Source organism: Microtus pennsylvanicus, chromosome 5 (genome assembly GCF_037038515.1).
Source record: "Microtus pennsylvanicus isolate mMicPen1 chromosome 5, mMicPen1.hap1, whole genome shotgun sequence".
NCBI lineage: Eukaryota > Metazoa > Chordata > Mammalia > Rodentia > Cricetidae > Microtus > Microtus pennsylvanicus.
The window spans coordinates 46,521,324-46,531,767 of NC_134583.1; positions in this window are offsets into that span (position 1 = coordinate 46,521,324).

The window sequence follows — 10,444 nt, forward strand, 5'->3', positions numbered from 1 at the left end:
TGCAAGCAGAATACTATGAATAATAAATGAATAGATAAATCTTTAAGAAAAGGTCAACCTTGGAAGGGTAGGGGCCAATTAGGAAGCAGTTAAGGTGGCCGAGGCAGGAGATGATGAGTAAGGACCATACAGTGGGATTAGGAATGGAGAAAATTGCAAATCAGGAGGTAGCAGTCACAGAAATTAGTGATCAATTAATTTGTTAGGAATAGACTTGGGGGAGTAGCTTTTAGATTTTTGCTTTGACCAACGAAAAATGTCAGAATATCACTCACCTAAAATGGCCCCACCAAAATTTTCTTTCTAAGTCTCATTGAACAGGAAGCTGAGGTATTCCAGGAAATATTTCCAGATAATCCCAGAGACACAGACAGTCTGATGAGAACTGTTACTTTTCTGTAGCTAGGCTATAAAATACCGTGACCAAGGCAACTTGGGACGTATCTAGGGCTTAACAGTTCTGGAAAGAAAGAAGCCCATCATCATCATGGCAGGGAGCATGGGCGCAGGTGGACAAGGCATGGTGCTGGCATTGTAGCTGAGGGCTCACATTTTGATCATCAAGGCAGAGGACTGACAGGAATGTCCCCAGTGACTCGCCTCCTCCAATAAAGCCATGTCTCCTAAGTCTTCCTGAGCAGTTCCACCAACTGTATTCAATCTAATGGCCTAGGGGACCATCCTCATTCAGACCTCCCTAGTCTAATTAGCTATAGTACAAGAAAAAAAACTATGTGTTGCCCATGTCATCTATATGGAAGAACAGAATTTTCATCCATATTAACACTTTTAGGGGAAAATAAAACAATGTTTCACTACATGTGACTATTGGGGGGTTTATTAATTTTTACTTATTTATTTATAGAAACATTTTTGCTTATTTATTTTGTGTGCATATAAGCGTGAGAGCTCATGCAAGCTATGGTGTGTGTGTGTAATACAGGAGACAATTGTAAGAGTTGGTTCTCCCTTCTACCATGTGGGATGCAACTCAGGTCATCAGTCTTGCACCAAACCTTTACTTGCCTGAGCCATTTTGTGAGCCCAAATATTGTCTTATATTATATGATTTCTTGTATTTAAAGTAATAAGCCTTAGTACTTCTGAGTGGTGGGTTTTGTTTAGAAAATCTATAGAAATCTGGGTGATGATGGTGCACACCTTTAAACCCAGCAATTGGGAGGCAGAGACAGGCAGGTCTCTGAGTTAGAGGCCAGCCTGGCCTACAGAGCAAATTCCAGGACAGTCAAGGCTACACAAAGAAACCCTGTCTGGAAAAACAGAAATGAAGGAAGGAAGGAAGAAAGGAAGGAAGGAAAGAAAGAAAGAAAATCTATAGAACAAGATATTCTCCTATGCTACATACATGAGGTGGAATTCAGAAATCAGACTGCAAGCCTGTCAAGGACTTCCTTAAGATACTTCAGTAGAAATATCCTAGGCCCCAACAGCACTAAGGTAAAAAAGCCACAAAGGTCTCAAATGCCAGAGATCTGAACTCTAGAAATGCCAGGGCTTAGGGAGCCAGCAAAAGAAAGGACAAGCCAGGAAGGAAACTGAGAAGAAACTTGAGAGTAAGAGAGGAGAGGAGAGAAATTAACAACATGGACCCGATCCAAAGAGGGAGTTCAAGGACATTAAACGGTCAACAGCATCAACTTCTGCAAAGATTTCCAATATGGTTGAAGCAGAAACAGCATCCTTTGAATCCAGCATGGTGAAGGTTGCAAACCCCCATGATCCACATCAGCAGAAAACTGAGGTGCTCAGTGTGGTGAACTGAGCAAACAGAAAGTAGATAAGCAAGTGAAGGACTTCCATGTGAGAAACTCGGAAGAAACAGGAAGTAGAAGCTGGAAAATGATTTGAAGTTGGAGTAAGGTTTGGGGCCAGATGTGATGGTGCACACCTTTAATCCCAGCACTCTGAAGAAAGAGGCAGGCAGATCTCTGTGAGTTAGAGGCCAGTCTGGTCTACAAAGTGAGTTCCAGGACAGCCAGGGCTACGTAAAGAGACTCCATCTCAAAAGAAAAACTGTCTGGTTTGGGGAACTGCAGAGATGACTTAGTTATTAAGTACACTGTTTACTCATCAAGAGAGCCCTCAGCACCCACATGGTAGCTCACAGCTGTCTATAAGACCAGTTCCAGGGGATCTGATGCCCTCTTCTGGTCTCTGCGGGCACTGCATACACATGGTGCACAGACACGCTGCCAAACACACTTATAAGCAAAAAACAAAATAAATCTTTTTAAAAATTAAAAGGTTCTAGTTTTGTGGCATGGAGATTCCTCAAGAAACTTAAAACAAAGCTCTTGAGAAACGGAAGCAGGAGGATCTCAAGTTTGAGTCTAGTCCTGTTTCAAATTTTATATATATACATTTAAAAACTAAAGAAATGGGGAGGAAGTGGCTAGAAAGATGGCTTAGTAGCTAAGAGCACGTGTTGCTTTTGTAGCAGAGTCGAGTTTGGTTCCCAGAACCTGTACCGGGTAGCCCAGGAACACCTGTAACTATAGCTCCAGGAGAGCCTACTACTGTGGCCTCTGGGCATAGCCGTACATAGGTGGCACACTTACACAGACACAGATACTTTGTTTGTGTGTGTTCTTGTTTGTTTGTGACAGTATTTTTTGGTGTACCCTTGGCTATCCTGGAACTTGTAAACCAAGCTAGACTTAAGCTTAGAGATCTGCCTGCTTCTGCTCCCTGAGTGTAGGGATTAAAGTCTGCACCACCTTATCTAGTTCACATTAAAAAATAAGAGATTTGTTTATTTTTATTTGTGTGTATTGGAGGAAGAGTAAGGCCAGAAGGGAGCTTTGTATGCCCTGGAGCTGGAGTTACAAGTAACTGATGAGCTGCCTGGCATATGAAGTTCTGGTTTGGAACACGAGTGTTCTGGGAGAGCAAGATATGCTCTTAACTGCTGACCCATTCATCCAGCCCCCACATAGATAAGTAAATCACTAAACTAAAACTAGAAATTGCATCTAACCCAGAAATCCCACTCCTGAGAATAAATACCTTTTACTATTGGCACATTTTCACCAATCCTAACCTCAGTTATGTGACCCTATCTGGGAAAGCCTTGGAGACCCGCCCTTCCTGCTCTTTACTTATATAGGGTCTTGGTCCTACAACCCATCTCACAGTGGGCTCCAAACTCAGAACTACACTTGCATAGCGAATGTAGGGTATAGGGTCTGAGCTCACTTCACGGTTTGAAAATCCAATCCCTGTGTTCAAATACCCACCAATTCATGAGTGCAAGATCCCATCAATCCCTGGGCTTGTCTCCAGCTCAGGACTAGAAATTCTACCAATCTCCATCCTGGAAATTCTGCTCTTCTGCCCCTCCCTACAAGAAACACTAAATAAAGCCTGCCTCCTGCTCAGTTTTCTGCTGCTTCTCACCCAGCAGAGGCAGCTACTCTCCTGCATCTTAATATCTGTGTAAGGTTTGTTGTGTGATGTAACTTTGTGGCATCCTTGACTCCTGGCTGCCAGGATACCTTTCCCCTCAGAGCTGCAACACTTACAACGATCAATCAATTCTGAGATGAGCACATGGCTAAAGAAGAACAAAGAAATCAGGTCCAGGAATTTTCCTGGAACTATCAAGCTCAGTGTAAGCCTTGGCAGGCATCTTGTCACTAAGGAGGTGGTGCCTTCCTGACAATGAGGCCAGTATGAGAGAAAACAGCAGGGCTCAGAACAGAGAGGTCTGATAATAACAACTTAACATCTGTATTGCTCTCGGCTTGAAGTCAAAATCTGCTTACATAGGTTTTAGCCACATAAATCAACAGATTTTTCTCTTTGCTTCTATGACTTCATGTTTCGTTTTTTACAACATATGAGTTATGATGGATGTAGGTATGGCAGATTTCACCTGTTGGTACTCACCCCAACACCCACTTGTCTGTAACACCCCCGGCACCATCTAAGCCTAGGGTCTGAGAACCACAGCTCGTGCATTTCTCTGTCAGCTTGGTCCCAGTTAAGTCTGAAGGTAGAAGCAAGTGAAATCTCTCCCTCCTTTTCTATCCACGTCTCCAGCCACATCAGCCGTGGTCCCTGAATATCAATCAGAAATAAGGATGGATCCAAAAGTATCAGCAGTACAAGCCAGTTCAGATGTGTGCACCCCAGGTTCTGCATCTTTAGGGGATACCTCTTCCTGTTTTGCTCCTCTAAACCATGATTGGCAGTTAGCTTCCTAGTGTTTGGATAATGCTGTTATCCCCTACAGGCATCTCCAAACTCAACTTTGTAACAACTTTTTCGCTTTAATTTCTTGTCTTCTTGGAATGCCCAGAGTGGTTTCTGTAGCTGCATTGAACAATTATTGATGCAACACATACTCCTAGTTTGCACATTATTGCAGGGCTTACACACACACACACACACACACACACAGAGAGAGAGAGAGAGAGAGAGAGAGAGAGAGACAGACAGACAGACAGACAGACAGACAGACAGACAGACACAGACACAGACACAGAGAGAGACACAGAGAGAGCTCAGAGACTGTCAGTGTGGTGGTGGCACATGCCTGTAATTCCAGCACTTGGGAGGTAGAAGCAGAAGAAAAGGGAGTTCAAAGCTACCCTTAGCTGCAAAGAGAGTTTAAGGCCAGCCTGGACCAATCCAAACACCAAACAAACATAAAACAATTCAGAGAGATTAAGTTTCCCAACAGAGAGTGAAGAAGCTTAGCTGGTGTTTGCAGACAGACATGTCAAGCTCCAACATTCTCTTTCTCTGACCTCAAGGTAGATTTTGTTATTTCCTTCTCTTTTTGGGGGGAGGGGGGTAACAGAAGAATTTTTATTGGGTAAACAGAGGCCTAAAGGTGGGTTTCTGTCTACCAGGCATCTCCCTTAAACCACCAGGAACCTCCCTTAATCCGCCCCGAAAGTCAACTATGTTAGTCAAGGGCATCTAGTTCTAGTCAATTCGTACAGGCTGTATCAACTGTACCTGCTGTCATATATAATCTGCCTGCTTTCCCACAGTTTTGCTCTTCTCACACACACACCTAGAGATGGCTTTGGCAGTTCCATCCCCAGGAAACCTTTTTTCTACACACGGAGCCATCTAGTTCAGTGGTTTCACAGTCTCCTCGCACACATCCACATTTTGGAGGAATTTATTTAGGGAGATGTTGAACAGTGGTGGAATCAGAGAGGCTTCACCTGATGCTTCATTTAAATTGAGACTCCCCAATAAATGAACTGCTTTCTGAGTGCTCTGGGCCCCGCCCCCAGCTGAGAACCCCAGGGTCACAAATCTCAGTGCAGCTTGAGGATGATGACAGCAGCAGCAGGGAAGGCCTCCCGTTTGTCTCTCCCAGTCTAGATTCTTTGTGCTCACACAGTTAACTTCACCCCAGATTTTCATTATTGATTACTGTAATAAAAACTCCAACTCTGTGTCATGCCCATGAGATTGAATTTTAGACAGTAGCTTTCAGTCTGAGGAGTTCTGAGTCTTCATTGTTCCTTCTATATGCCCCCAAAGGATGTACCAATGATTGGAGAGTTTAGCAGAATTCTGAGCTCCCAGAACCCTAGCTCCATCAGCATTTCAGACTTTTACATTCTGAGATTAAACAATATTAATTTCTTTTGGAAATGGTCTATGTTCTAGATATTTTCTTTCTTTTCTTTTTCTTTCTTTCTTTTTTTTTTTGCAATGTTCCTTCTGTTTCTATTGTGTGGAATAATTTGAGGAGTATTGGTATTAGTTCTTCTCTGAAAGTCTTGTAGAATTCTGAGCTGAAACCATCTGGTCCTAGGCTTTTCTTGTTTGGGAGACTTTTGATGACTGCTTCTATTTCTTCAACAGTTACAGGTCTGTTTAATTTGCTTATCTGGTCTTGATTTAATTTTGGTAAGTGATATTTATCCAGAAAGTTGTCCATTTCCTTTAAGTTTTCCAATTTTGTGGAGTACAAAATATGACCTGACGATCCTCTTTATTTCCTCCTTGTCTGTTGTTATGTCTCCCTTTTCATTTTTGATTTTGTTAATTTGGATATTCTCTCTCTGCCTTTTGGTTAGTTTAGATAAAGGTTGTCTATTTTGTTGATTTTCTCGAAGAACAACTCTTTGTAGTAATATGGGCGATGGCGGGGCTGCGTCCCCAGCACCCCGCCCGCACGGCTAGCTTTACCCGAAATAATTACACGGAAACTGTATTCTTTGGCCCATTCCTATCTAGCCTCTTCTAGGCTAATTCTCACATATTAATTTAGCCCATTTCTAATCATCTGTGTAGCGCCCCTAGGTGTGCTTACCGGGAAGATTCTAGCCTAAGTCCATCCTGGGTCGGAGCTTCATAGCGTGCGTCTTCCCTGGAGCAGGTAGCATGGCGTCTCTCTCTGAGGTGTCTGCTCCCCAGCGGAGAGCTGTCGAGTCTGACCTCACTTCCTCTTCCTCCCAGCGTTCTGTTCTGTTTACTCCTCCCACCTAAAGGTGGGCCTATCAAATGGGCCTAGCAGTTTCTTTATTGCTTAGCCAAAGAAATCAACAGATTGATATGACACTCCCACATCACTTCCCCTTTTTCTGTTTAAGCAAAAAAAGGAAGGCTTTAACCTTAACATAGCAAAATTACATATAACAAAACAGTTATCAAGTAAAAATTACATCAGAAACATTTATACATATAACAAAATTGACCGTAAATCTCTATCAATACAAATTATTCATACCTATATCAACTCTTTGTCTCATTGATTCTTTGTATTGTTTTCTTTGTTTCTATTTTGTTGATTTCAGCTCTCAATTTGATTATTTCCTGTAGTCTAGTTCTCTTAGGTGAGTTTGCTTCTTTTTAAAAAAATTTATTATGTATACAGTATTCTCAGTATTCTGTCTGCATGTATGCCTGCAAGCCAGAAGAAGGCAATAGATCTCTTTACAGATGGTTGTGAGCCACCATGTGGCTGTTGGGAATTGAACTCAGGACCTTTGGAAAAGTAGGCAGTGCTCTTAACCGCTGAGCCATCTCTCCAGGCCCGAGTTTGCTTCTTTTTGTTCTAAAGTTTTCAAATTTTCTGTTAATTCACTAGTGTGGGATTTTTCCAGCTTCTTTATGTAGGTGTTTAGTACTATGAACTTGCCTCTTAACACAGCTTTCATTGTGTCCCATAAATGTTGTGTGGTCATTTTCATTGAATTTTAGGAAGTCTTTACTTTCCCCCTTTATTTCTTCCTTGACCCATTGATGATTCAGGTGAGCATTGTTTAATTTCCATGTGTTTGTGGGTTTTCTGGAATTAGTATTGCTGTTGACTTCTAGTTTTAAACCATGGTGATCTGATAAGGTACATTGGGTTATTCCGATATTTTTGTATTTATCGAGGTTTGTTTTGTTACTGAGTATGTGGTCAGTTTTTGAGAAGGTTCCATGAAGTGCTGAGAAGAAGGTATGTTCTTTTCTGTTTGCATGGAATATTCCATAGATGTCTGTTAAGTCCATTTGAGTCATAACATCTATTAGTTCTCTTATTTCCCTGTTCATTATTTGTCTGATTGACCTGTCTGGTGGTGAGAGGGGAGTGTTGAAGTCTCCCACTATCAGTGTGTAGGATTTAATGTCTGATTTAAGCTTTAGAAGTATTTGGGGCATAGATGTTTAGTATTGAAATTTCTTCTTGATGGATTTTTCCTGTGACTAATATGAAATGACCTTTTTTGTCTCTTTTGACTGATTTTAGCTTGAAGTCTATTTTGTCAGATATTATGATAGCTACACCCGCTTGGTTTTTAGGTCCATTTGATTGGTATATTTTTTTCCAACCCTTTACTCTGAGACGATGTCTGTCTTTGAGGTTGAGATGTGTTTCTTGTATGCAGAAGAAGGATGGATTCTGTTTTTGTATTCAATCTGTTAGCCTGTGCCTTTTTATGGGTGAGTTGAGTCCATTTACATTAAGGGATATTAATGACCAGTGGTTGCTATCTCCTGTCAATTTAGTTTTCATCGTTGGTGATGTTAATTTGTGCATTTTTTTCTTCTTTGGGATTTGCTATAGTGAGATCATCAATTGTCTGTGTTTTTGTTGGTGTGGCCATCTTCCTTGGGTTGGAGTTTTCCTTCTAGTATTTTGTGTAGGGCTGGGTTTGTGGCTAAGTATTGGTGAAATCTAGATTTGTCATGGAATATCTTTGTTTGTCCTTCTATGGTAATTGTCAGTTTTGCTGGGTATAGTAGTCTGGGCTGGCATCCGTGGTCTCTTAATGTCTACATAATGCTTGACCATGACCTTCTGTCTTTCATCATCTCCACTGAGAAGTCAGGTGATTCTGATAGGTATACCTTTATATGTTACTTGGCCTTTTTCCTTTGCAGCTCTTAATATTCTTTGTTTACTCTGTATGTTTAGTGTTTTGATTATTATGTGATGAGAGGACTTTTTTTGGATCCAGTCTATTTGGTATTGTGTAAGCTTCATATATCTTCATAGGCATATCTTTCTTTAGGTAGAGAAAGTTTTCTTCTATGATTTTGTTAAATAAATTTTCTGTGCCTCTGAATTGAACTTCTTCTCCTTCTTCTATACCTATTATTCTAAGATTTGGCCTTTTCATAGTGTCCCATATTTCCTGAATATTTTAGGTTAAGCTTTCATTAGATTTAATGTTTTAATTTTTATTTAATTTAATGAGTCTCTTTCCTCTATTGTATCTTCAGCACTTGAGATTCTCTCTTCCATTTTTTGTATTCTGCCGTTCATGCTTGCATTTGTGGTTCCTGATCTTTTTCTCATGATTTGTGTTTCAATAATTCCTTCGTCTTGTGTTTTCTTTATTCTTTCTATTTCAGTTTTCAAGTCCTGGGTAGTTTCTTTTACATATTTGAGTTATTTTTCTTGGTTTTCTTTAAGTGATTTGCTGATATCTTCCAATTTTTTGTTTGTCTTTTCCTCAATTTCTTTAAGGGAATTTCTCATTTCTTCTTTAAGAATTTCAAACATTCTCTTAAAGTTATTTTTTAGATCATTTTCTTCTGGTTCATTCATATTTGGTTGTTCAGGTCTTTTTGTTGTAGGGTCTTTAGGTTTTACTGGTATTGTGTTGCTCTTTGTGGTGTAGTGTCTAATCTTATCTTTTCTACTCATCTTTTCCTCTAATAGGTGTGGTTGGGGCTGTCTGAGATTCTGTTGAATAATCTTCTAGGTGCCAGTGAATCCAAAGCTCTTGGTTGTTCCTCATGGTACAGTCAGTGTCACAGTTCTAATTACCCCATTGGTCACTCCTGTTGCTGGAGATAGCTTAGCGCTCCTGTGCTTTGGTCTGCTCCCTTGGAGCTTGCTGTCTCAGGCCTACTTTGGCCTAGGTTGCTGGCTTTGATCTGTTTCTGTAAATCCTGGTCTGGATCCCCTCCTGCAGAAGTCCCTGGCTTGGAGTTGGACTTGTTCTGGTGGAGATCGCTGACTCTGGATCTAGTCGCTGGCTCTATCCTGATCCGCCCATGTCCTAGGACTAGGTTTGCTCCTGGCTTCTGCTCCTGGTAGAGCTTGTTCTGTCTGTGTCCTAGGTAGCTGGTTCAGTCCCACTCCAGTTCCGGTGGAGATCACAGACTCTGAGTCAGATGGTTGGCTCAATCCTGGTCTGCCAGTGTCCCAGGACTGGGTTGGCTCCCAGGACTGGATTTGCTCCTGGTTTCTGCTCCAGGTGAAGCTTGTTTCTCCTTCTCTTTTTATAGCTAAAAGTGACAGTAAGGCAGAAAAATGAAAGTATTGTGTTGAAAGTCATTCAAATGCTCAGTTCTGGTGTTCAGTCTGGGAAGCAAAGCATGGCTTTCAGGGACTAGAAAACAGTGAAAAGGGAGAAAAGCAGAAACAGGGTAGGAATGGGGTGTGCATGGAAGAGGATAAAGGTAGGTTAGGTGGTGGTGGTACACGCCTTTAATCTCAGGGCTCGGGAGGCAGAGACAGTGAATCTCCAAGTGTTTGAGGCCAGCCTGGTCTACAAAGTGTGTTTCAGGACAGCTAGGGCTACACAGAGAAACCCTATCTTGAAGGGGAAATAAAGGAAAAAGAAAAAAGGTAGGCTAGGCTCATGCATGGTATAGTAGTTTGAATAGGAATGGCCCCCATGTGTTTGAGTGTTTGAATGCTTGCCCCATAGGGAGTGGCACTATTAGGAGGTGTGGCCTTCTTGGAGGAAGTGTGTCACTGTGGAGGTAAACACAATTTGAGGTCTTATATACTCAAGCTACGCCCAGTGTGGCATAGTCTATTTCTGCTGCCCACAGATCAAGATGTAGACCTCTCAGCTCCTTCTCCAGCACCATGTCTGCCTGCACGCAGCCATGCTCCCACCATGATAACAACAGAATTAACCTCTGAAACTAAGCCAGCCTAAATTAAACATTTTCCTTTAGAGGGGAGAGGAAGGACTGTGAGAGCCAGAAGGGCCAAGGACAC